The sequence below is a fragment of the Mobula birostris genome, chromosome 7 (assembly GCF_030028105.1).
Source record: "Mobula birostris isolate sMobBir1 chromosome 7, sMobBir1.hap1, whole genome shotgun sequence".
NCBI lineage: Eukaryota > Metazoa > Chordata > Chondrichthyes > Myliobatiformes > Myliobatidae > Mobula > Mobula birostris.
This window is the reverse complement of record NC_092376.1, coordinates 58909204-58935440: the sequence shown is the minus strand read 5'-3', so window position 1 is coordinate 58935440 and position 26237 is coordinate 58909204. Positions and strand designations below refer to the sequence as shown.

Sequence of the window (26237 nt, the reverse complement as noted above, 5' to 3'; positions counted from 1 at the left end):
GTCTTGCCTGGAGTTATGTGTGGTGACCGGGAATAGTTAAACAGCTTGAAAACTTGGCCAAAAGTTGTTCAGGATGCTAAGAAGTTTGAAATGCACCCCCACAGGCACTGTTACATCCATGGGAGTGGCCTTCATCACCATGGCAAAGAGGACATATTGACTTTGCTGGGCAATTCATGAACTCCATGTTTCTGATTGTTGTGGATGCTCATTTGAAATGGCCGGAGGTTATACCAATGAAGTCAACCACCTCAGCAAAGACTGTCTCTACTCTGAGGACTACCTTCACCAGAAATGGCTTACTAGAACAAATTGTGAGTGACAATGGACCACAAAACACATTATCAGAAGAATTCCGACCGTTCACGAAGAAAAATGGCATCAGACATTTCAAGACCACCCAGCAATGAAGGGGTTAGCTCAAAGGTTTATCCAAACCTTCAAGAAGTCCATTAAAGTGATGGACAAGGAGGACATTTCTCTACAACACAAGGTGGACAACTTCCTTTTTGTGTATTGGAACTCTGTTTATACGATGATGCATCAAGCACCTGCAATGCTGTTCATGAACAAGAATATGCATAGACCTGCTGAAACCAGATCTATGGAGGGAAGTTCAGAATAAACAGTTCAGCCAGTTGCCAAGTGAAGCAGCAAGAAGTCCTAGTGTGTTATTACCAAGAAGGCAAGTGGACACCCAGTAGGATAGCCAAAAGAACTAGACTACTGAGCTACACAATGGGTGTTGGCGATCAGAAATGGGAACCATGTGGACCAGATACTGGATGCTCAACCGAACAACACACCTGAGTCAACTGCATCCAACAAGACAGACACATTACAGTCACTGGACTTGCCTCTCAGTGACGATACCACTGACAGCAGTGTAACTCCAGAAACTGAGAATGCTGTCTTAGGCAAGGTGCCTACCAAACCTGATGCCACTCCACAGGTCCCGAGGCACAATCTTGAAAGAAGCAGAGCGCCACCTAAAAGATTGAACCTTTAGAACTGTGAGGTTAGTTATGAACTGTTATTGTGAAAGCATGTTTATTTGGAATATGGGTTTATGAAAAGGAAGTTGAATGTTTTATATATACAGTTTTATGTTGCATTAATCTAAAGGGGGAGGAAATGTAATGTATGGACCTGTTGCTTTTAGAGCAATGACCCTCCCTCACCTGAGAACTACGCACTGATCTATTGTCTGCACATGCACATTGTTCTCTGTCCCTCCTTGTTGCAATGTGAATACACCAGTTAAAGACATCTCTGACATGTGTGCTGTTATTTAATTCAGGGGTCCCCAACCTTTTTTGCACTGCGGACCAGTGTTATATGGACGATATTCTTGCGGACCGGCGGATCGGGCAGGGGGGTGGGGGCGTAGAGTTGCCAATGGACAAGAGTGGCAGTCAAATACAGTACGTTGTGTTTACCCAGTGAAAGACTACAATGACCATGAAGACTTGAGCAGGCACCAGCACGCATGTGTGTCCTGCGCATGCGTGCGCATCCCGATTATTTTTCCTGCAAATCGTTTTGGCGACTCTGTTCGCGGGGGGGGGGGGGGCGGTGTTAATCACGACCGGAATGTAGGTGATAAGTGGGTAATACACTCAGTTTCATTTCTAAAAGGGTTTATCTAACGAATTTAATATTAAACACACAGCGCATATTTTCCTCGCATAAATATAGTGATAAGTCAATTCAGGGGAGCTTGAAGTAAGTGTGGAACGAACTTCCAGTAGAAGTGGTAGAGGCAGGTTCAATATTATTATTTAAAGAAAAAATTGGATAGGTATATGGACAGGAAAGGAATGGAGAGTTATGGGCTGAGTGCAGGTTGGTGGGACTAGGTGAGAGTAGCGTTCGGCATGGACTAGAAGGGCAGAGATGGCCTGTTTCCGTGCTGTAATTGTTATATGGTTATATAAGTAAGTCAATAGCATCATAACATTTTAAGTAACGTTTGGATATTAAACACACACCACATATTTTCCCGTATGAACATATAAAATCATTGCAACACACCAATATCGCTGAATCAGTGGGAGCCCTGGGCTTGTTTCCCTGCAACAAGACAGTCCTATCAAGGGGTGATGGGAGACAGCGATACTCGAAGGGGGTTCCTTATGTCCAGTCTATTCCGCAATTTAGTTTTTCTTACATTCATTGCAGAAAACACCACTTCGCAGAAATATATTGGAAGCAACGTTTTCAGTGCTTTCGTGGCCACCTCAGGATATTTAGACTGACTTTGATCCAGAATGCCGGCAGAGATGTTATGTCAAACGTACTTTTCAGCCCGTCGTCATTTGCAAGCTCGAGGAGTTGATCTCCTTCCCGTGCTGACATGGATGACACGTGCGGAATGATGTCGTGAGCGTAATGGCTTAACAGTGGGCGTGACAGGGAATGAGAAAAGGTGCAGCTGACTCATATCGCCAAATCATATCGTTTCCGCACGGCCCGGTAGTGTACGCTTTGTGGCCCGGTGGTTGGGGACCGCTGATTTAATTGATAAGTAGTTGTGCACAGACGCGATAGTTGGTTTACTCCAGTCCATTCGTGTCATCATCTTTTGGAGCCCAAACCAATGAAACGTTAAGTTCATGAAGTGATTAGTTTGTATGCATTTCATTGGATATGGATGTGTATGCTGACGCAAGTCCTGAATTGGGATCAATTTGTAACTTTAAAAGAATTTATGAGGACACTTTAAAAAGGGATAATTGAAAACATGGTATGATGCAGTTTGGGTTATTGTGAGATCACTGGTCTTGGGTATATGGACACTGATTAGTACAAAGTCACAATTGCTGTCTTAGAAATGTTGCTCTATTTTGGTTGGTTTTGTACTGGGAAGCAAGCAAATCTTTTTGTGGCAATAGTCATAGTCATACTTTATTGATCCCGGGGGAAATTGGTTTTCGTTACAGTTGCACCATAAATAATTAAATAGTAATAAAACCATAAATAATTAAATAGTAATATGTAAATTATGCTAGGAAATAAGTCCAGGACCAGCCTATTGGCTCAGGGTGTAAAAACATTCGTTAACAATATATTAAAACATTCGAATTGCAGTAATGTTTCAGTATCTTTAAAGCTGGGCATTTCATTCGGAATTGTTCACGGTATTTCATTTGGTTGCAGTTGGCCCTCATGTTTATCATGTGACCTTGATACTGGACATCCAGGAAGGTGAAATATGAACTCTGCAGCTATCCTCTAAAATCCTACAAGACTTTTGCACGCTTCACGGAGATCACCTTTGTCAGCAGACTGACTTTCTAGGGTAACCTTCTGCATGTTGGTGTGTTATTGCTGAATTCTGTGAGTTCAGCATTAAGCTAGCAGGGATTTCAGCAGTAAAGACTTCAGGAAATGTGTGAATTCTGGATATATGTTTGTACTTACCAAGGGAATGTTGATCTTCCTGATGGCTATATAGGACTTGGAGCTATTGTCTATTCTTCACATAACAATGAACAACACTCAAGTGCTCTTGCTCTTATTTAGCTCTTATTATGCTCTTATAAAGAATTTAGTTGATATCTTTTGGATGGAATAATTTGTGATTAAGTCCAATAAAATTTGTGAAACAAGAGTTGTTGAACCTATAGTTTCAATTCTGGTAGTTCAGTCACCAACCCCATGATTACAACAAATACTTTTTAGTTACAGAAGTTGTTGATTAGAAGAGTAATTGATTTATGTTTGGCTCCTGAAAAGTAAATGAATAACAAGGTAAATACTACAGTTACAATAAGTAAATCTCTGCCTTTTGATGAGTCAGGAGTTGTTTGCTTTCACTTACCTGTTTTGAAGTTGGCAGTTAACATCCTGGCTGCCTGTTAATCAATAATCTATGAAAATATCAACAAAATGTCTTTTTTAAATCGTCATTTATAATTTCCTTCCAATTTTCAATGTTGCTTTACTTGTGTGCTTATTTTTTCAGTGAAATAAATTTATCTGGTTTTTTAAGAACTTAACTGTTGCGCAACTCTTTTTCAGTTTAGTCAAACGTACTATTGTGTATTTACTCTTGTCAGGCAGTTTATGATTTGCATAGAACTATCTTCCAAGGTGTCCATTTACAGCTAGTAAACTTAATCTTTTCTTTAATATATATCTGATAAATCGGATTTGTCTTGATACCCTGGATATCAGAATCAAGTTTATTATCACTGACATATATTGTGAAATTTATTTTGTGGTGCCAGAACGGTGTAAACCATAAATTACTCTATTATAATAAATAGAGCAAAAGAGAAGTAGTGAGGCATTTTTCATGACCTGTTCAAATATCTGATGGTAGAGGGGAAGAAGTTGTTCTTAAAGTGTTGAGTGTGAGTTTTCAGTCTCCTGTACTTCCTCTCTAATTGCAGTAATCTGATGAGGGCATGTCCAGGGTAGTAATGGTCCTTGAGGATGGATGCCACCTTGAGGCACCATCTGTTTTGAAGATGTCTTCGATGGTGGGGAGTGCCATGCCCATGGAGCTGGCTGAGCTTACATGCCTCTACAACACTTTTCCTGTGCATTGGAGCCTCCATACCAGATGGTGATGCAACCGGTCAAAAGACTCTTCACTTTATACCTCTTGAAATTTGCTGAATCTTTGGTGACATACCAAATCTCTTTTAACACTAATGAAACTTAGCCACTGGCTTGCTTTCTTCTTGCTGGGGCCAGGTTAGATTCTCTGAGATGTTGATGCGCAGGAACTTGCAGCTGCTCACCCTTTCCACTGCTGACTCCCTCAATGAGAACTGGCATGTGTTCTCCCCTTCCTGAAGTCCACAATCAGTTCCTTGCTCTTGATGGTTGAGTGCAAAGTTGTTGTGGCACTATTTTCGCTTTGAGGTTGAAGTAAAGGCTATTCAAAGTAAGAGCAAGTGCAATGAGGAGTTTGGTATCCCTTTGATTCTAAAGTTAATGATGCGGCCATGGGGAGTCAAGTTCTGACTGACTGAGTTGATGAGAATGGAGTAAAATGAATACGACTTCAGGCAGCTGGATGGTGTGGAGGGGTGATGGTAAATGAACTAGTGGATTAACTTTATCACAGTCTCATTGGACACGGGCACGGTAAAATGTCTCAAGGTCTCTTGAAAGTCCCATCATCTCACGCAGACAGTTGAAGGAAGAAAACTCTTCCTGCCATGAGCTTCCAGCGCTGCAAACTTGCCGATGCAGCATCCTGGAAGCACCCGACCACAGTCCGACTCCGAGTCCGTTCGAAAACTTTGAGCCTCCGACCAGCTCTCTGACACCGAGCACCGAGTGCCATCTCTGCCAAGTGCTTCGACTCCGACCCCGGCAACAGGCAGTAGGCAAAGCCGAGGATTTGGGGCCTTCCCCTCCAGAGATTCTTGATCGCACAGTAGCAGCGGCAGTGAAGCAGGCGTTTCAGAAGTTTCCCCAGATATTCCTCCGTGCTTCTCATGGCCGTCTCCATCAAATCAGGATTGTGCACGGCATCCTACTTCACAAATACAATATCATTCAGAGTGGCCGCACGTGCTGTGTCGCGTCGCCATCTTCTCCTCCCCTCCATTTTAGCTTCTCCATTAAATCTTTGTAATGTCACCCATGATATTTTCAGCAGGGTTCATGGAATACCCATGTTGCTGCCCTACACCCCTATACAATTCACTTTACAGCTGTCTATTCCTTTAGAAACACTTCTTTCTCTATACACAGAGTTAAGTGGTGCAAAATTTGCTTCTTGGCAAATGTGAAAAGTGAATGGAATTCAGAATGCCGGTTAATTGCATTACCATCTTGGATGTGAAGCTAATTAAGTTTCTGTATTCAGTACAGAATTACTTTCCCTTTCAAAGGCAGCCAAGCAAAGGAGGATTATTTTTCAAGATTACTTGGTGGAAACTTTGTCATATTATGTCACCACAACAAAACTTTTTATCATAGGAGAGAAGTTGTACCTTGCCATAATTTGCTGATTTAAAATATTCTCTCCAAAGCAAAACAGCAGTATATATTATCGACTGACATTATATTTCTTGTAGCACTTAATCATTGCCTATGTCCCGTCATAAAACCCTGAACACCTATTTTTTTGATGCACACTATAGTATTTTATATATTATGTTAAAATAAATTTTTCTCACTCTGCTGCACCAATGCTTAATAGGATCTACAGGCTGCATGAAACTGAGTGTACTTTCTTCTTTTCCCCCCATGTGTGATTATTAGTAGAGATACGTTTTTGTCCTTGTTACTTGTCCTCATCGTAGAAGCATCATTTTGATACTGAGTACCAATGGGGCAAAGGTGGGTGAATTAGAATCAGATCATTTTAACATTTCTATCTCTTGTGGATGGCGCCAGATCCGATGGAAGGGAAGAAAGGAATTGCACTTATTTTCACAAAATCAATTGCTTGAGTCTTAGGTTAAAAACAAGAATTAGATATTAGCATGCTAGTGGCAGTGTTCATTTTGAAAAGGAACACAAATTATAGCCATATCCAGCATTTTATCAAATACTGTTCATTTGCATCCCTCTACTTGATAATTTACAACTCCTCCCAGTACAGCAAGGTTTCAAATTCAAAATGATCATTCCTGTGTTAAATTTCCACTTGGTTCTTGCCCACACTTAAGTATGTCATGCTTTCCCATAATCTTTATCCCTGTACTCTGTTTTGTTCAAGCCTTCAGAGTATTGCTGACATCAGTTGTACGTTATAGAAACTGTGCCTTTGGTTGCCAATGTTCCTAAATCCAGCACTTCACTCTCAAAATCTCAATCTTTTAGCTTCTGTCTTTAAGAAGCTTCTTTAAACAAAGGACATGGGTAACAAAGGACATTAGGACATCCTGAACGCTAAAAAGAGGGCGTTTAGAGATGGAAATAGGGAGGAGCTGAGGGCAATACAGAGGGACCTGAAAGCCAGGATCAGGGAGGCTAAGGACAGGTATAGGAGGAAGCTTGAGTGGAAGCTCCAGCAGAACAACATGAGAGAGGTGAGGACCATCACTGGGTTCCGGCAAACTAGCAACAGAGGAGCTGAAGGCAGTGTGGACAGGGCCAACGAACTTAACCTGTTCTTTAACAGATTTGACATTGTGGCCCCTGCCCATCCCCCACATGAGCCATCTGTTGTCGGCCCCCAATCAACGCATATTCCACTCTCCCTTCCTACCCCTCCTCACAGTCCTCCACCCATCTCATGACTATACCCCTTCCCCACACGAAACCACCACGGTGGGCTTCACAGCTGAACAAGTGAGAAGACTGCTGAAACGTCTCAACCCAAGCAAGGCTGCAGGACCAGATGGTGTCAGTACCAGGGTGCTCAAAGCCTGTGCCCCTCAGCTATGTGGAGTACATCGTCATGTATTCAACCTGAGCCTGAGGCTCCGGAGGGTTCCTGTACTGTGGAAGACGTCCTGCCTCGTCCCTGTGCCAAAGATGCCGCGTCCCAGCAGCCTCAATGAGTACAGACCGGTGGCATTGACCTCCCACATCATGAAGACTCTGGAGAGACTTGTTCTGGAGCTGCTCCAGCCTATGGTCAGGCCACACTTAGATCCCCTCCAGTTCGCCTACCAGCCCCAACTAGGAGTTGAGGATGCCATCGTCTACCTGCTGAACCGTGTCTACGCCCACCTGGACAAACCAGCGAGCACTGTGAGGGTCATGTTTTTTGACTTCTCCAGTGCGTTCAACACCATCCGCCCTGCTCTGCTGGGGGAGAAGCTGACAGCGATTAAGGTGGATGTTTCCTGGTGTCATGGATTCTTGATTACCTGACTGGCAGACCACAGTACGTGTGCTTGCAACACTGTGTGTCCGACAGAATGATCAGCAGCACTGGGGCTCCACAGGGGACTGTCTTGCCTCCCTTTCTCTTCACCATTTACACCTCGGACTTCAACTACTGCACAGAGTCTTGTCATCTTCAGAAGTTTTCTGATGACTCTGCCATAGTTGGATGCATCAGCAAGGGAGATGAGGCTGAGTACAGGGCTATGGTAGGAAACTTTGTCACATAGTGTGAGCAGAATTATCTGCAGCTTAATGTGAAAAAGACTAAGGAGCTGGTGGTAGACCTGAGGAGAGCTAAGGTACCGGTGACCCCTGTTTCCATCCACGGGGTCAGGGTGGAGGATTACAAATACCTGGGGATACGAATTGACAATAAACTGGACTGGTCAAAGAGCACTGAGGCTGTCTACAAGAAGGGTCAGAGCAGTTTCTATTTCCTGAGGATACTGAGGTCCTTTAAGATCTGCGGGATGATGCTGAGGATGTTCTACGAGTCTGTGGTGGCCAGTGCTATAATGTTTGCTGTTGTGTGCTGGGGCAGCAGGCTGAGGGTAGCAGACACCAAGAGAACCAACAAACTCATTCGTAAGGCCAGTGATGTTGTGGGGATGGAACTGGACTCTCTGACGGTGGTGTCTGAAAAGAGGATGCTGTCCAAGTTGCATGCCATCTTGGACAATGTCTCCCATCCACTACATAATGTACTGGGTGGGCACGGGAGTACATTCAGCCAGAGACTCATTCCACTGAGATGCAACACAGAGCGTCATAGGAAGTCATTCCTGCCTGTGGCCATCAAACTTTTCCAACTCCTCCCTTGGAGGGTCAGACACCCTGAGCCAATAGGCTGGTCCTGGACGTATTTCCTGGCATAATTTATATACTACTAGGTATTTATGGTTTTATTACTATTTATTATTTATGGTGCAACTGTAACGAAAACCAATTTGCCCCGGGATCAATAAAGTATGACTATGACTAAACTTATAATTTTAACCAAACCTTTTGATCCCAGTAAGTTCTTGTGTGTCTTGCCATCCATATCTTGTTTGGTTACAGATCTGGGAAGTGCTCTGGAACATTCTTTTTGCTCTTTTGAAAGCATTAATGTTGTATTTGCTTGATTTTTTTTGTTTAAATCTTGATCACGTTTGGTTTTTCGCTAATAGCAGGATTTTGTGACAGCTTTCGGCAAAGTGTGCAGAGTAATTACCGAACTAGCAAGGGAGCTTGTTGTGGCATCCCTTTCCCAACAAACAAAGATGTACTGTGTTCTGACATTGAATGTATGTGGCAGTACTATTAAATCTCCACATAGAACACTTTTCTACTTTGTTTAGAAGAAGTGACATAATTCAACACACTGCACTTAAAATGAATGAAATCCAGAACTAGACTTGCCCGTGGAAAACCTAGAGGGAATGATTTTTTATTTTTCAGCTTTAATTTGCAAATGTAGTGGTTAGCTAAGTAAGAATATAAATTGGGTAACAGTATCTGGCTAAAATCCCAGTTTCACCAGTCCTCAAGGATACATTAGAAACTTTTATCTGTGTTCTGATCCTGATCATGATTAAGCAGTGCACTGTGCAGTGAGATTCTCTTCTGATCTGTTTTGTATGTTAGATTAATCATCAGTGGAATGCAGTTTCAGAATAATAATGTGGAGGGTCTTAATTACTCCCCTGAACACCAGTTTCCTGATCTGAAATATGCAAATATATGTACTTATTTTGATCATAATTTGAGCCCTGTTGTGTTATAATTTGGTTTGTACGATTGTTTTGTCCTTCAGCTATATAAAAGCATTTCTGAAGAAAATATATTTTAAATCTTTGGATGATTGGTAATCAAGAAAACAATAAACTGCAAACATATTCAGTTGTAGGAAGTAATGTGTTTAAGCCTTCAAGCTTAACAGTTTATAATGGTCCAAGATTTTTTAAAATGCTTTTTCAGAGTATTCTAGCATGCATGTCCTTAAGGTGGAATACTTCTGAAAATAACACCTAAATTGAAAGAATGAAACAATTCTTATTTTTGAGGGTCCAGTTTATACATTGAACCATTGCCTTTTGTTGTTGAGTTTGTTTCATTACTGTTGGCGCCGTGATATATCTGGAATAAATTTGCTGTGCTGCCTGGGGAGCGTTGCTATAATTTCCCAGAAATGTAAGTCACAGCAAAAGTATGTATGAGACAAAATTTGTTTCTCAATATTTAGTTAAACATAGTGATTGGGTTAAATTTAGTATATAAGATATTAATGTGGAAAGTTGGTCAAGATTGGGTGTAAGTTTTATGGAGTCAATTGAACTGTCAGGTCAAATCAATGGGGGATCCTGGTACATAGCAGACAATGAAACTGCTTTTCCCACTTGTGCATGGACAACATGCAATGTGTCCAGTCAGTGTCATGGGCTGAAGTACTATGCTGTAATGTTCTATGACACTGGGAGAATATAATTGCCGTCAATCATCTTGCAATGCACAGTTGGTATTATTGCAGCTGCATTGGATCACAAGCTTTGTCACATGTACTGAATTAGAGTGACAAACTTGCATTCAGCTACAACAGATTGATTCACTGTAGTATTGCGTTGAAGTATAAATGTTACAGGTCCAGAGAAAGTGCGGTGCAGGTACATTGAGCTCAAAAGTTTATGTTGACATTCTAGGCAACTGTTCGAAGACCTGATAACAGTGGGGTAGAAGCTGTCCTTGAGTCTGGTTTCAATGGCATGAGGGAAGAAGAACATGTCTAGGTAGGAGGGGTCTTTGGTTATGTTGGCTGCTTTGAAGTGTAGATGGAGTCATGGAGGGGAGGCTGGTTGCCGTGACGTGCTGAGCGGTGTCCACAGCTCTCTGCAGTCTCTAGGGGTCCTGGCAGAGCGATTGCCGTACCAGGCTGTGATGCATCTATGAACAGGAAGGTAGGCCAACATGTAGTTCTGTTGAGGTACGAACTCCAGCAGGTGGTTCTTTACTTTGTATTATTGTGTGTGGCTATTGGGATCATTAATGTTAGTATAGCAGATGTCCTCTTGTTTGTGTTGTGGAGAAAGCCAGTTGTCCCAGTAACTTGTGGTTTTACAGGATGGTTATGAGCTGTTAAACATCCCAGGATGTTAGATTGTTGCACCAGGACTTTCATCTCATATACAGTGGTTTCTGTTAATTTGGGCCATTGAATCAGAGCAGTTGCTTATTTGGGACAAATAATAAAGAATCAAAAACTAATTTGATAAAATTGCCCAGATTCCCTTCGGTTATTTGGGACACTATGCCACTTACTGGTGGAAGGAGACTTTTGCTGAATATGTTCTAACTCGTGTCAGTCATGTACACTTTTGTGGCTGTTATACACTCCACCATGATTAGAACAAAGGGTTTTTAAATTGCGTAAGTTGTATGGTTTTGTGTTCAAAAAGCTGTGATTTTTGTCGGCGGTAGTTGGTGAGAAATAAGCATAAAACAATTCAGAACTGTTTTGCTCAGTGTGGATTCAAACATTGAAGATATCAGAAATGGCTGGGAGTGAAAATGGAACTATTTCACTAATTCAAATACTATGAAGATTCTGATAATACATTCATTGAATGCATTGTGTGAAGGCAGTCCATTATCTGTGCTAGGTATCTGCACTGGTCTTGTTCATTTGGATTGTAAAGCATAGGAGCAGAATTTGGCCATTCGCTTCCCATATCCTTTGATGCCTTTACTCATTCAGAACCCATCAAACTCTGCTTTAAATATACTCAAGGATTTGGACTCCAGAGCCATCCATGGCAATGAGTTCACAGATTCACCATCCTCTAGCTAAAGAAATTTCTCACCGTCTCTGTTCTAAATGGATATTCCTCTATTCCGAGGCTGTCTTAGACACATCCAATTTTGGTAGGTTTCAATGAGATCCCTCTTCATTCTTCTTAACTCATATGTTAACACTTCCATTTCCAGATTCATCCTTGTGTATCTCCTCTGGAGTCTATCCAAGGCTAGCTTTCTTAGATCATTTGTTCATTATGTGCCATGAGGTATGATGTAGGCGATCATGGTCTTCTCATGATCATGTTTGTTCTTGGCAAATTATTTTTTAGAGAAGTAGTTTGCTGTTGCTGCCTCCTAAGCAGTGCCTTTACAAGGTGGGTGACCGCCGCCATTATCAGTACTCTTCAGAGATGGTCTGCCTGGCTGCATGACCAATGGTTGCATAAACAGGACTTGTGGTGTGCACCAGCTGCTCATATGATCATCCACCACCTCTTCCCATGGGTTCACGTGTCCCTGTTTGGGGAGGGGGTGGCTAACCAGGTGCTATATCTTGCCCAAGGATGACCTGCAGGCCAGTGGAGGGAAGGAGTGCCTGACACCTCCTTAGGTAGAGATGTATCTCCACCCGGCCACCTATTTCTTGGATATGGGGCCCAAAACTTCTCAGTACTACTAAACCAGGCTGGCCAATATCTTATAAATCCTCAGCGTTACATTCTAGTCCGCTTAATTGAATGTTAACATTCCATTTGCCTTCCTTACTACTGATTCAAGCTTCAAGTTGACCTTTGGGGAATCCTACACAAGGACTCTCAAGTCACTTTGTACCACTGGGTTTTGACTTTTCTCCCCATTTAGAGAATAGTCTGTGCCCTAATTCTTTCTAACAAAATGAATGACCCTACACTGTATTCCATCAGCAGCTTCTTTGCCAGTTCTCCCCAGCTGCCCAGGTTCTTCTGCAGACTCTTCTTCTTCAACATGACCTGGCTCCCCATCTATCTTTGTATCGTCAGGAAACTTGGTCACTACTTGTTGACAAGTAGAATGTGAAAAGAAACAATACCATTACTGAACCTTGCAGAACATCACTTGTCACCAGCAGCCAAGCAGAATAGGCCCCCTTCATTCCCAGTCTTTGCCTCCTGCCAGTCAGCCACTCTTCTAACCATGCTAGTATCTTTCCTGTAATACCACAGGATCTATCTTGTTATCAGCCTCATGTGTGACACCTTGTAACATGCCTTCTGAAAATCTAATTAAGGACTCTCCTTTGTCTATGCTGTCTGTTATTTCCTCAGAGAATACCAACAGATTTGTCAGGCAAGATTTTCCCTCAAGGAAACCATGGTGACTTTGGCCTAGTTTATCATTGTGCCTTCAAGTACCCCAAAATGTCATCCTTAGTAATGGACGCCAACATCTTCCGAGCCACTAAAGTCAGGCTAACTGGTCCATAATTTATTTCAAGCAACACACATCAAAGTTGCTGGTGAACGCAGCAGGCCAGGCAGCATCTCCAGGAAGAGGTGCAGTCGACGTTTCAGGCTGAGACCCTTCGTCAGGACTAACTGAGGAAGAGTGAGTAAGAGATTTGAAAGTTGGAGGGGGAGATCCAAGATGATAGGAGAAGACAGGAGGGGGAGGGATGGAGCCAAGAGCTGGACAGGTGATAGGCAAAAGGGATACGAGAGGATCATGGGACAGGAGGTCCGGGAAGAAAGACAAGGGGGGGGGACCCAGAGGATGGGCAAGGGGTATATTCAGAGGGACAGAGGGAGAAAAAGGAGAGTGAGAGAAAGAATGTGTGTATAAAAATAAGTAACAGATGGGGTATGAGGGGGAGGTGGGGCATTAGCGGAAGTTAGAGAAGTCGATGTTCATGCCATCAGGTTGGAGGCTACCCAGACGGAATTTAAGGTGTTGTTCCTCCAACCTGAGTGTGGCTTCATCTTTACAGTAGAGGAGGCCATGGATAGACATGTCAGAATGGGATGTGGAATTAAAATGTGTGGCCACTGGGAGATCCTGCTTTCTCTGGCGGACAGAGCGTAGATGTTCAGCAAAGCGGTCTCCCAGTCTGCGTCGGGTCTCGCCAATATATAAAAGGCCACGTCGGGAGCACCGGACGCAGTATATCACCCCAGCCGACTCACAGGTGAAGTGTTGCCTCACCTGGAAGGACTGTTTGGGGCCCTGAATGGTGGTAAGGGAGGAAGTGTAAGGGCATGTGTAGCACTTGTTCCGCTTACATGGATAAGTGCCAGGAGGGAGATCAGTGGGGAGGGATGGGGGGGACGAATGGACAAGGGAGTTGCGTAGGGAGCGATCCCTGCAGAATGCAGAGAGAGGGGGGGAGGGAAAGGTGTGCTTACTGGTGGGATCCCGTTGGAGGTGGCGGAAGTTACGGAGAATAATATGTTGGACCCGGAGGCTGGTGGGGTGGTAGGTGAGGACCAGGGGAACCCTATTCCTAGTGGGGTGGCGGGAGGATGGAGTGAGAGCAGATGTACGTGAAATGGGGGAGATGTGTTTAAGAGCAGAGTTGATAGTGGAGGAAGGGAAGCCCCTTTCTTTAAAAAAGGAAGACATCTCCCTCGTCTTATTTTATTTCATTTTGGCTCCCTGCTTTCTTAGAGTGGAGTGACATTTGCAATTTTCTGGTCCTCCAGAACCATTTCAGAATGTTATTATTCTTGAAAGATCATTACTCCACATACAGTCTCTTCAGCTACCTCTTTCAGAACCCTGGATTGTGTTCCATCTGGGCTACCTCTTTCAGAACCCTGGATTGTGTTCCATTTTGGCCACTTAATTGAGCCAAAATGTCCTGGTCCCAATGTCCCAAATCTACTACATTTTTAAGATAATTTGGTGTGTGGCTTGGAGGGCACATTGCAGGCCCCCTAACAATTGCTAGACTTTTCAAAGTGGTTGAAGATGTTGGTTTGGGATTTGCTTTGGTGATGACTTGCTATAGCAGTGCATTTGGTCTGTAACAGGATGTAGTGATGTTGGAGAAAATGAATTTTTAATAAGGGATCAGTATGTAATCAAGAGGACTGCCTTGTCCTAGTTGCATTGCACTACTTGTTTCAAGCAACAGTCGTGTGTGGATGAAAGTATTTCATCACATTGCATGTAGGTGGTGCAAAGGCCTTGGGGAATTTGGAGGTGAATCATTCACAGATCTGACCAATTTTTGGGGCCGCAATAATTGGGAGACTGGTTCAACTAAAGTCAGTGATGACCTCTTGGGATCTTGTATACAGATGGCGTTGCTATGGAATGTCAGGCACAGATGATTTGCCTTTGTTTATTAACACCCACTTCCTGACTTTTGTTTCTGTGGCCTAATTTCTTTTTCTGTTTATCAGCCCATGTCTGAATGTTGAAGTTGTTGCATCCAGGAACAAACTACTTCATGACCTGAAGGGTTCTGAATGGAATTGAATGTAAGCTGAACAGAGCGTAACATGAAGGGAAATTCATTGATGGAACAATTGAAGATGGTTGGACTAAGGTCTTGGTTTGAGCATTTGAGATATGAGGTGATTGACCTCCAGCATCCACAGTCATTTTGCTTTTGCTTGTAATACTCAAGTTGGAGAGTTTTCCTTTTGATTCCCTTCTTAATTTGACTTGGCTTGCTTGATACCACATGATTCTTGATTTTGAATGATCATTTTCATTTTACCTTATCACAGAACTTGCCAGTTGCCCTATGTATGACCAAAGTTGCAACAAAGTCTGGAGCCAAGTTTAGTGTATTTAATATTTCAGTAATGTTTGAGTAATATTTTAAGTATTTCTTTGATTAAGCATTCTTGTTTACATAATTCATTACGGGCTGCATATAAAAGGACATGAATGGCATACTTCATTACAGCACCACATCATATGTGTGCATCTCACTAAAGTAAAACTAAACGTACACAAGTTACTTCTGGCTCCCATGTTTTTGTGTTTTGGAGCTATAAGTAAACGAAACAGTGGCAATGAATAAGTTTTAAAATGAACTCGAGATGACTATCTACCAGTTGAAGTGCAGCAAGACAAAATTTTATTTTTTTTAAAAAGCGCAGCATGTCTTCAGAAGCGAGAGAGAAAGACAGTCGAGTTTTATTTTTATATATATATATTTTTTTAAAAAGGCAGGAAATGGTTGAAATCTATGCATTCATAGTCAGTGAGTACTGGGCAGAAATGGCTGGCTAAGTTGGAAAGAAAGCATTCGATTGCACAACACAGAACTGTTATGTGTTGTTAAGGGTAGTTGACGGTTATGGGGAAAAGACAGGTAGGTGGGAGGTGAGTTCATGGCCAGATCAGCCATGATCTTATTGAATGGCGGAGGGCTGTATGGGCCAGATGGCCAACTCCTGTCCCTTTGTTCTTATAACTGGACTATATATACTGAATTAATTGAGCAGTATTTTGAAGCAAATAAAATAGCCAGTGAAAAGAGAGTGCCTGTGTTACTGAGTGCATTAGAGGGAAAAGCACACAGTTTGCTTAGAAGTTTTAAATGCTGCAACCAAACCAGCCAAAATGATAATGTCAACGTAACAACACACATCAAAGTTGCTGGTGAATGCAGCAGGCCAGGCAGCATCTCTAGGGAGAGGTACAGTCGACGTTTTGGGCCGACACCCTTCATCAGGACTAACTGAAGGAAAAGCTAGTAAGAGATTTGAGAGGGGGAGGGGGAGATCCAAAATGATAGGAGAAGACAAGAGGGGGAGGGATGGAGCCAAGAGCTGGACTGTTGATTGGCAAAAGGGATATGAGAGGATCATGGGACGGGAGGTCCAGGGAGAAGGAAAAGGGGGATGGGGGGAAAAACCCAGAGGATGGGAAAGGGGTACTCTGACTTGAATTTCCAGCATCTGCAGAATTCCTGGTGAATGTCAACATAACGTAGGAAGGTTTAGATCCAAAACCATTGTTGATTGCAGAATGCTTTTAAGTTCCATAGGCGAAATCAAAAGGAAGGGATAGTCCATTTCATCTTGCTTGGCTGAACTGAAGAAATTGTTTGAGCATTGTCAGTTCAATGTTGTGGTGTGCTGAGAGATGGTTCAGTTTATGAAATCTTAAAATAAAGCATTAAAAAGAGGCTCCTAACTGAAGCACAGCTCACATTTAAAAGAGCAGTTAAAATTGCTGTATCAGTGGAAACAGCAGCCACAAACACAATTGAATTGCAGACAGGAATGAAATTGAATGTGAACAAAATTGCTACTTCTAAACAGAAACTGGCCAGGCCAAATAAGTTATGTTACTGTTGTGGGATGGGCTCACATACACTAAACCAATGCAGCTTTAAAGGTGAAACTTCCAGAAAATGCAACAAAGTAGGACACACACAAGCAGCATGTCAGGCAGGCAAAAGTAAATGGACTGAGCGGGGAAAAGAAAAAAAAACTAAAAAGTCAAGTTGCAGTTTCAAAAGGAGCAGTAATCTGCATGTTGATGAAAAGTCTGATAATAAGAGTGACACAGGAACTGTGTAGCCTTGAGATTTACAGTGTGAAAACTAAGAGGAGACAAGCAATATGGCTTAAACCAGAAGTGAATGGTAAATTAATTAAAATGGAATTGGACACTGGTTCAGCTGTTTCAGTCATTGCACAAAATGAGTTTGAATGACATTTCAAAGATATTAAACTGAAGCTTGCAGATATCCAACGAAGTGCTTGTACGGGAGAAAATATAACTCCTGTGGGAATATAACAGTGAAATACAACGGCCAATAAGGCACAATGGGCTTAAATGTGTAAAGACAGGAGGACCAGCATTGTGAGGTTGAGAGTGGCCGAGTCGACTACAACTCGATTGGAGATCCATCCACCATTTGCTTGCCACACACACTGCAATGATCAACTGAAAGCTAATTAGGAAAGGTTCTGGATGATGACACAGCAATGTTCAAGGATGGCATCGGAAAACTCAAACATGTCAACAGTAAGATAATGTTAAATGAAAATGCCACACCCAACTTTTACAAAACCCATCCAGTTCCTTATACCATCTGTGATAAAGTAATCAGTGAGTTGGGTCGCATGGAGGCTGAAGGAATTATTTTCAAGATTGGCAATGCCCATGGGCTCCATCCAATGGTCCCAGTAGCCAAGAAAAATGGGTCTGTCAGGATCTGTGGTGATGTTAAGGTCACCATCAACCCGGTACTGAAAATGGAGCAATACCCTCTGCCCAGGATAGAAGATATCTTTGCAAATGTTTCTGGAGGGAAACACTTCAGTAAAGTGGACTTAGCTACGGCCTACCTACAGATGGAGATGGAAGATGAGTCCAACGTGTTGCTCACCACAAACACTCATCAAGGGCTTTATCCCTATAATCGATTTATTTTTGGAGCATCATCTACACCTGTACTCTGGCAGAAAGCTGTGGATCAGGTGCTGCAAAGTTGGCCAGCTACTCAGTATTACCTGGATGACAAGGAATATATGCACAATTGTAAGACAGTTTTGAAATGATTAGAAGATCGTGGGCTCAGAGCACAACACAACAAGTGTGAACTCTTTAAACCAAACATCACTTACTGCAGTCACACCATTGCACGCAAGAATCACAAGTGTGCTGAGAACATTCGAGTAGTGTTGGATGCCCCAAGGCTAAAGTACATTGCACTGTTGCAGTCTGTTTTAGCATTTGTCAATTACTATAACAGGTATGTGCCAAACTGGCTATTTTCCTCCATCCTTTCAACTCATTATTGCAGAAAAATTCAAAGGTCAAATTTAATGTCGGAAATGTATACAATATACATCCTGAATTGCTTTTTCTTCACAAACATTCACAAAAACAGAGAAGTGCCCCCAAAGAATAAACAACAGTGAAAACCCCGAAGTCCCCTCTGCCTCCCAGTTCCCCCCTCCAGTGTGTAAGTGGCAGCAGGCAACAATCCACCTTCCCCCCCCCCACCCCCCACCAGCAAAATAAAGCGCATTGGTACCGTCACCAAGCCCAAGCCACTGCTAAGCAATAGCAAAGACACAGACCAAAGTTACCCCAAAGGCTTTGCATTCCATCCGATATTCGACAAACTACAGGTTCTCTCTCTCTCTCTCTCTCTCTCCTTGGCAAGGGGGAGGGAGGTGTCCCCCATTTTCATAGCGAGCAGGAGACATAACAACAACCCGCTGGTATACGATGTTAAAAATCCCTTTCATCCCTTTTTTCGAGCTCTGTGTCTGAAGATCGCAAAGACCTTGGGTCTTCGGGCCCCACAGTGAAAGATTTTCCGGCCTCCCAGACAACACACAAGTCTCCTGCCATGTTACCAATCCTCAATCCTCCCATCTCTAGAACCCTGAGAGCTTAGACTTCTGAACATGATCGAGACTCTCAGGCCAAACCCTTGGCATGTTGAATAATGGCCAGTCGTGGAACCCCGAGAACGGGTCCCATTCCCGCAAAGAACCGAAGCCTGTGTATAACTCAAGGTCAGGATCTTCAAAAGAACCCTGAAAGGAAAAAAAATAAAGATATTAAAGGTGGAAATGGAGCTGTCTCTGAAGATGCAAGCAGAAGAGTTGCCGTTAGGTGCCATTACCCCTCCTAAACTTCGCCTCCAAAGGGGGAAGAGATGGCAATGGGCAAACCAGTGTTTTGTTGCTAAATGAAATGGTGATGTCAGACACTATTCATACTCGCATTATGATCCACATTGCCCAGTGAAGCTTGCTTGTGATGCCTCACCTTATAGTCTCGTGCAGTCATGTCAAACGTTATGAGTGAAGGAAGTAAACACCCCACAGCCTTTGCATCATGTTCCCTTACCGCTGCAGAGGAAAATTATGCACAGATGGACAAAGTGGGCAGAAGAGTTCCCAATAAACCTCAATATAACCTTGTACACTGTTGATGTGTTGAGAAGCCTCTTCTCAAGGACGGGTGTGCCAAGCACTTAGTCAGTGACAGTGGACAGCGGTCTGTTGCGAAACAATTGGTCTTTTCTGAAAATGAATGCAGTAAGACATATTACATCTGTACTGTATCACCCAGCTACAAATGGCTTGGCAAAAATGTTTGTCCAGAGTCTAAAGAATGCAATATGAGCAGAACAGACTATATTAACACTGAATCAGAAGCTCAGCGGGGACTTCCGGTAGAGCTCATGGAGTGAAGTCGTGTTCTTGACTTGCTCCATTACCTCTGAGTTTTTCTTCTTATGATCAGCTATATTTTAATTAACCATTAAGGTATCAACTTTTACAATATTTTGAAATAAATTGGGCTCTTTGATAATCGGATGTGTTTAAGGTCTGTTATGTCTAAGAATGGAAAAAACGGGAAGGACGGCAAACCTCCGGTTAGACCGAAAGGTACTGATTTTCCTCCGACTGAACTACAGGTGACTTTGAAAGCTATATCGGAGCTAATTCAAAGGGAAATTTCAACCTCTGTTAAGGAGCTGGTTCATACGGAAATTTCAATTAATTTCCAGAAAATTGCCGATTCAATCGATAAGGTTCAAACATCTATTACGGAACATCAGTCGGCTATATCTGATCTTCAAAAATCTACGCAACAAAGTGAGCTCAAGGTGGAGAAAATCAAAGAAACAATTAATGTAATGAAGGAGAAACTTGACTTTCTGACCTTTAAAAACTCTGACTTAGAATCCAGAATGCGACGGCAGAATCTTCGAATGATTGGGGTGCGTGAAGGTGTTGAATCTGACAACCCTATGAAGTATTTTTTTCAACTTTTAAAAGATGCATTTCCTACTGTATTTCCTGACCAACCACCGTTATTGGATCATGTTCACAGAGTTCCATCATACTCCTCTAAGTCAGATAAACCTCGACATGTTATATTACGTTTTCATTACTTTCAAGACAAGGAGAAGCTGTTTCGTTTCGTTTGATCTAAAGGTTACATTGATTTTTTGGATCTTAAGTTCCGATTTGTGGAGGATTTCAGTAAACCGATTCGGGATCAACGGGTTCGTTACAGATCTGTGATGTCGGAACTCTACAAGATGGATCTAAAACCAGCGCTGCTTTACCCTGCACGTCTAAGGATTCGTACGTCGGATGGAGCCCTCCGTTTTTTTGAATCTCCATCGGATGCCCAGAGTTATCTGGATCAATTTTCACCTTCAACATCTTAATCGTAATTTTTAACTATCTCCGTTTGATCGGAGGTTGTGAATTTGTCAGTTTTAATTTTTTACTGCCTTATATGGGCAGAAAAGTTTATTTTTGATTAATTAATATGGTTGCTAAACTTTCTTTTTATCTGCGTCATTCCTTTCTTTTTCCCAGGGAATTCTGGGTGGTTATTCCCTCACCGTCATTCTACGTATTTCCTTTGAGGCCTTAAATTTTGTAGTTTTTAAATCTACTTCTTTTTGTAGGTTTTCATAACTAGTTTATGTTATTAATTTCATTTCTTTTTTTGTTTACTCATAGGGTCTGGGGTTTGTTGCAGTATTTTTTATAGTTTCTGGCTTTTTCTCTGTTATATTAAGTGTTTGTTTTAATTGATTTACCTTTTTATTTTTTTACTGTTTTATAATTAGCTGATCTTTTTTATATTTACGCTTTTTTTAGGGAGCGTATACCGGAAGTCATGGGGGTAGTTTTAGTGCTTGCTTCTTTTTGGCTGGTCTGTGTTAGATTTAGCCTTGGGGTCATGGGGTGGGGGTGGTGGGAGGGGCTTCAAGTTTTAGTTTCTTTCTTCTTGGGCTATGTACACTATTGAAGTATTGGTTGCGTTCTCCTTCCCGGTATCTCGTATTTGTTCTGTTCCCTTTCCGGGTTCATGGGTCGAGCCTATCGTCAATCCTCCTTGTTGCGGATTGACTTTAGGGTTTATGGAGTCTATTATTAATTTTGTCTCCTGGAATACTAATGGTCTTAATCATCCTATTAAAAGGAAAAAAGTTTTTAAAGTGTTCCGGAGACTTAAAGCACAAATTTTATTTTTACAAGGGACCCATGTGCGGAGGGGGGACAGACTACGTTTTTTTAAATTCTGGAAGGAACAACAGTTTCATTCGAACTCCAACGCTAAGATTCGAGGCGTCTCTATTTTTATAGACTCAGTTACTTTTATACAACATGATATTATTTCTGATCCGAATGGTAGATTTCTACTGGTTAGTGGTTTACTTTTTAATAAAAAGGTAGTTTTGGTTAATGTTTATGCTCCTAATATGGACTGTCCGGAATTTTATAAATCATTATTTAATCAGTTCCCGAATTTGAATGAGTTTTCATTGATCTGGGGCGGAGATCTTAATACCTGTTTATCTCCAGCTTTGGACCGTTCGGCTCTTCTACAGACCTTACCTGATAAATCTGCAACTTTGATTAATTCATTCCTCTCTGATTCTGGGTCGACGGACATTTGGCGTTTTTTTGCATCCTCAGGAAAAAGATTTTTCTTTTTTTTCCACATGCTCACCATTCCTATTCAAGAATTGATTATTTCTTTATTGACTCTCGTCTTATTTCTTCAGTGATTAAATGTGATTATGACTCTATAACCATTTCGGATCATGCTCCACTTAAGCTTTCTATTAAAATTCAGGCCAATACACAAAATAATAGACAATGGTGTTTTAATTCGCTGTTGCTTCAGGACTCGGACTTTGTTAACTTTATGAATGAACAGATTGATCTTTTTTTTACAATCAACTATACAGAGGATATTTCTGTGAACATTCTTTGGGATACTTTTAAAGCTCATATTTGTGGTCAGATTATCTCGTATTCTGCTGCTTTGAGGAAGAAGGTGAAGCAGGAGGAGTTGGTAATTGTGGACAAGATTAAGGAAATTGATAAGAAATATGTTACAGCTCCCTCTGAGGAGTTATATAAACAAAGAACTGAACTTCAAATGGAACAGTTTATTACTTTCGTCCTCGATTGTAAATCAATTAAAGAAAACAAGTGAATTTTATGTACACAGTGATAAAATTGGCAAACTGCTGGCTAATCAATTGAAGTCTAACTATGCTAAATCTCAAATTAATCAGATTTATAACCAAAATGACCGACTGATACTTGATCATGAGGGGATTAATCAAACCTTCTGCGAATTTTATTCTTCCTTATATCAATCAGAGTCTCCTCGAGACTCTAAATATATGAATGATTTTTTAGATAACCTAGATTTCCCTGAGATTTCACAGGATATGTCTTCTATGCTAGATACTCCCATTACCACTGATGAGATTAAGAATGTTATTTCCTCTATGAATTTGGGGAAAGCTCCTGGCCCTGATGGGTTTACCATAGAATTTCATAAATGTTTTGCACCTTCATTAATCCCTTGGTTCTGTAGGGTTTTTGAGGCTTCATTAAAACTTGGTAAACTTCCCGAATCTTTCAATAGAGCGTCAATTTCTCTAATATTAAAGAAGGATAAAGATCCGGCTCAATGTGCATCTTATAGACCAATATCTTTATTAATGTTGATTCTAAAGTGTTTTCTAAGTTATTAGCAAACAGATTAGAAAAAGTACTTCCTTTTATTATTTCGGAAGACCAAACGGGTTTTATTAAAGGTCGTTACTCTTTTTATAATATTCGCACACTGTTAAGTATTGTTTATACCCCCTCACAAAATGTTCCTGAATGTGTTATCTCTTTAGATGCTGAGAAAGCTTTTGATAGAGTAGAATGGCCTTACTTATTTAAGGTGCTTGAAATGTTTAATTTTAGTTCAAAATTTATATCCTGGATCAAACTGTTATATCATTCTCCTGTGGCCTCGGTCCGTACTAACTCTCTAAGCTCACCTTTTTTTCCTCTTTTTCGAGGTACTCGACAAGGTCCTCTTAGTCCTTTATTATTTGTTATTGCATTCGAACCTCTTGCAATTGCCATTCGAAGATCTCCGAATATTACTGGGATAACTCTGGGCTTAAGGTCCCATAAAATATCACTCTCTATGCTGATGACTTACTTTTATCTATTTCTAATCCTCAAAAATCCATCCCTGCTGTTTTAGAGTTATTAGCACAATTTAGTCTCTTTTCGGGTTATAAATTAAATCTTAGTAAGAGTGAACTTTTCCCAATTAATAAACAACTTCCCTTATATCATAACTTTCCATTTAAATTGATTAATAATTATTTTTCATATCTTGGGATTAAAATTACTTGTAAATACAAAGATTTATTTAAGATTAACTTTTTACCCTTAATTGACCGTATTATTCAACTTTCATCTAAATGGTTTCCTTTATACTTAACTTTGATTGGTCGTATTAATGTAGTTAAGATGTCTTTTTTGCCAAAATTTCTATATATATTTCAGGCATTACCAATCTTTGTCCCAAAATCTTTTTTTGATAAAGTTGACTCAAAAATTTCTTCATTTATTTGGCAAAATAAAAACCCGAGGCTGGGTAAAATACATTTACAGAAAGTTAAGAGAGATGGGGGTTTGGCATTACCTAACTTTAGATTCTACTATTGGGCAATTAATATTCGACATATGAAATTTTGGTTACTTGACCAGGATATACTATCTATTCCTAAATGGGTAGCATTGGAATTACAATCTGTTCAGGGTTATACACTTGGCTCTATTTTAGGTTCCTCTCTTCCTTTTGATTTGAAAGGCCTTAAACAGGTCTCTAACCCGATAGTTAAATATACCTTACGTATTTGGTTTCAATTCAGAAAATTTTTTGATCTTAACCAATTTGGGCTAGCGATTCCTATTTTAGGTATATATATTTTTTCCTCCCTCTTTTACGGATCGTGCTTTTCAAATTTGGAAGACTAAGGGTATTTCACGGTTTTTGGATTTATTTTTAGATGGTTCCCTTATGTCTTTTGAACAATTATCTAATAAATATAATTTATCAAGAATACATTTTTTTAGATATCTACAAGTTAGAAATTTCCTAAGTACTATACTTCTTTTCCTATGCTTCCTCCTACATATATTTTAGATACTATAATTAACCTTAATCCATGTCAGAAAGGTGCATCAGCTATGATTTATAATATTATTATGAAACTTAGGAAAGCTCCATTTGATAAGATTAGGGTAGATTGGGAACAGGAATTGGGGTCTATCATTTCCGTGGATGACTGGGGGCGGATTTTACAATTAGTCAATACTTCCTCTATATGTGCTAAACATCCCCTAATTCAATTTAAAGTTGTTCATAGAGTACATATGTCCAAAGATAAATTAGCTCGCTTTTATTCTCATATTAATCCTTTTTGTGATAGATGTCTGGGGCAGATAGCCTATTTAACTCATATGTTTTGGTTTTGCCCTACTCTGGAAACTTTTTGGAGAGACATTTTTAATATTATTTCCAAGGTATTAAATATAGATATCTCTCCTCACCCTATTACTGCTATCTTTGGACTACCTAAAATTTCCAGTAATCTTTCTCCTTCAGCCCATAGAATGATTGCATTTCTCACTTTAGTGGTGAAAAGATGTATCTTACAACATTGGAAAGAGCTTAACGCTCCAACTACCTTTTTTTGGTTTTCTCAGACGATATTATGCTTGAATTTGGAGAAAATTAGAAGCAATCTTTATGATTCCTCACTTAAATTTGAACAGACCTGGAGATCCTTTATTCAATATTTTCATTTAATGTAATTTTTTTTTCTCCTCTTTTTTTTGCTCCATATTTATACCCTTCTTGTTTCTTTTTACTGTTTTTAATGGAGGTCGGGATTGAGGACGTGATTTTAAGTTTTTTTTAACTCTGCTTGGTTCCAAGTTAGCCCATTGCTTTGCTTTGCTTTTAGTTAGTTGCACGGTGGGTTTTTTTTTTCTTTTTCTCTATTGAGATATATATATATATATATATATATATATATATATATATATATTAGTATACTATTATGTTACCTTAGGTTATGTTTAAATTACATTGTTTGTATTATTTTTTTGTATTAATATCTCCTGTAATTTTATTATATTCTAACAGTGTATTAGTGCTTATATGGCTTACCTTTTTGTATACTTATTCAATAAAAAGATTTAAAAAGAAAAAAAAAAGAAAGAAAGAAGCTCAGCAATTTCCTCAGTGCATATTGCAAGGCTACACACTTCACAACCACCAGCTGAGCTGTTCTCGAGTTCTCCCTTGCGCTCTCGCTTGGATCTACTCAAACCCAATCTCAGACGGAGTATGCGGGACAAACAGCTGAGGCAAATTTTGGGCTCCTCAAACAAGGAGGTTCAATGTTTCACTCCTGGCGAACACCTACGGAGGTGATCAAAAGTGGGTACTTGGACAGAACTGAACCGCTCTCCAACGTAGTAGAGATTGCATCTGATATCATCTGGAGATGACACATCGATCACTTGAGAAGAGCAGAATTGATCGTTAGAGAAGAAATGTGTCCAGAACCACTTCCTGCAGTCTTGAGTCTTCTCTTACAACCATCACAGAGGGGACCCTGGAATTCAAGATTATTTCACAGCCACAAGTCTCTCCTGCCAAGCAGAGTGACCCCCTTGTCAGGAGAGACGTTACCACACAAGTGAGAAATCCTCCACTGTAATTAAATCTTTAGGCCTGAATAGGGCAGTTCACAATTTACCATGCTATAGATGTCTATATAGAAGTTGTATTATTGTGTGTGTTTGTGTGTGTGTGTGTGTGTGTGTGTGTGTGTGTTATATATACAC

At 40.8% G+C, this 26237-nt stretch overlaps 1 protein-coding gene across 5 annotated transcripts in view; it reads left to right on the top strand.

Moving 5' to 3' along the window:
• LOC140200235 (mitogen-activated protein kinase kinase kinase kinase 4) overlaps positions 1 to 26237 on the top strand; it is a 286211-nt gene that overhangs the window by 90055 nt on the left and 169919 nt on the right. The window contains exon 1 of one of the 5 annotated variants that reach the window (XM_072263250.1): positions 3283 to 3301. The exons of the other annotated variants lie outside the window; for them this stretch is intronic. The gene's annotated coding sequence lies outside the window, so the exon portion shown is untranslated. Of the gene's footprint in view, positions 1 to 3282; positions 3302 to 26237 lie in introns of those variants that run through there. 5 annotated transcript variants of the gene reach the window in all.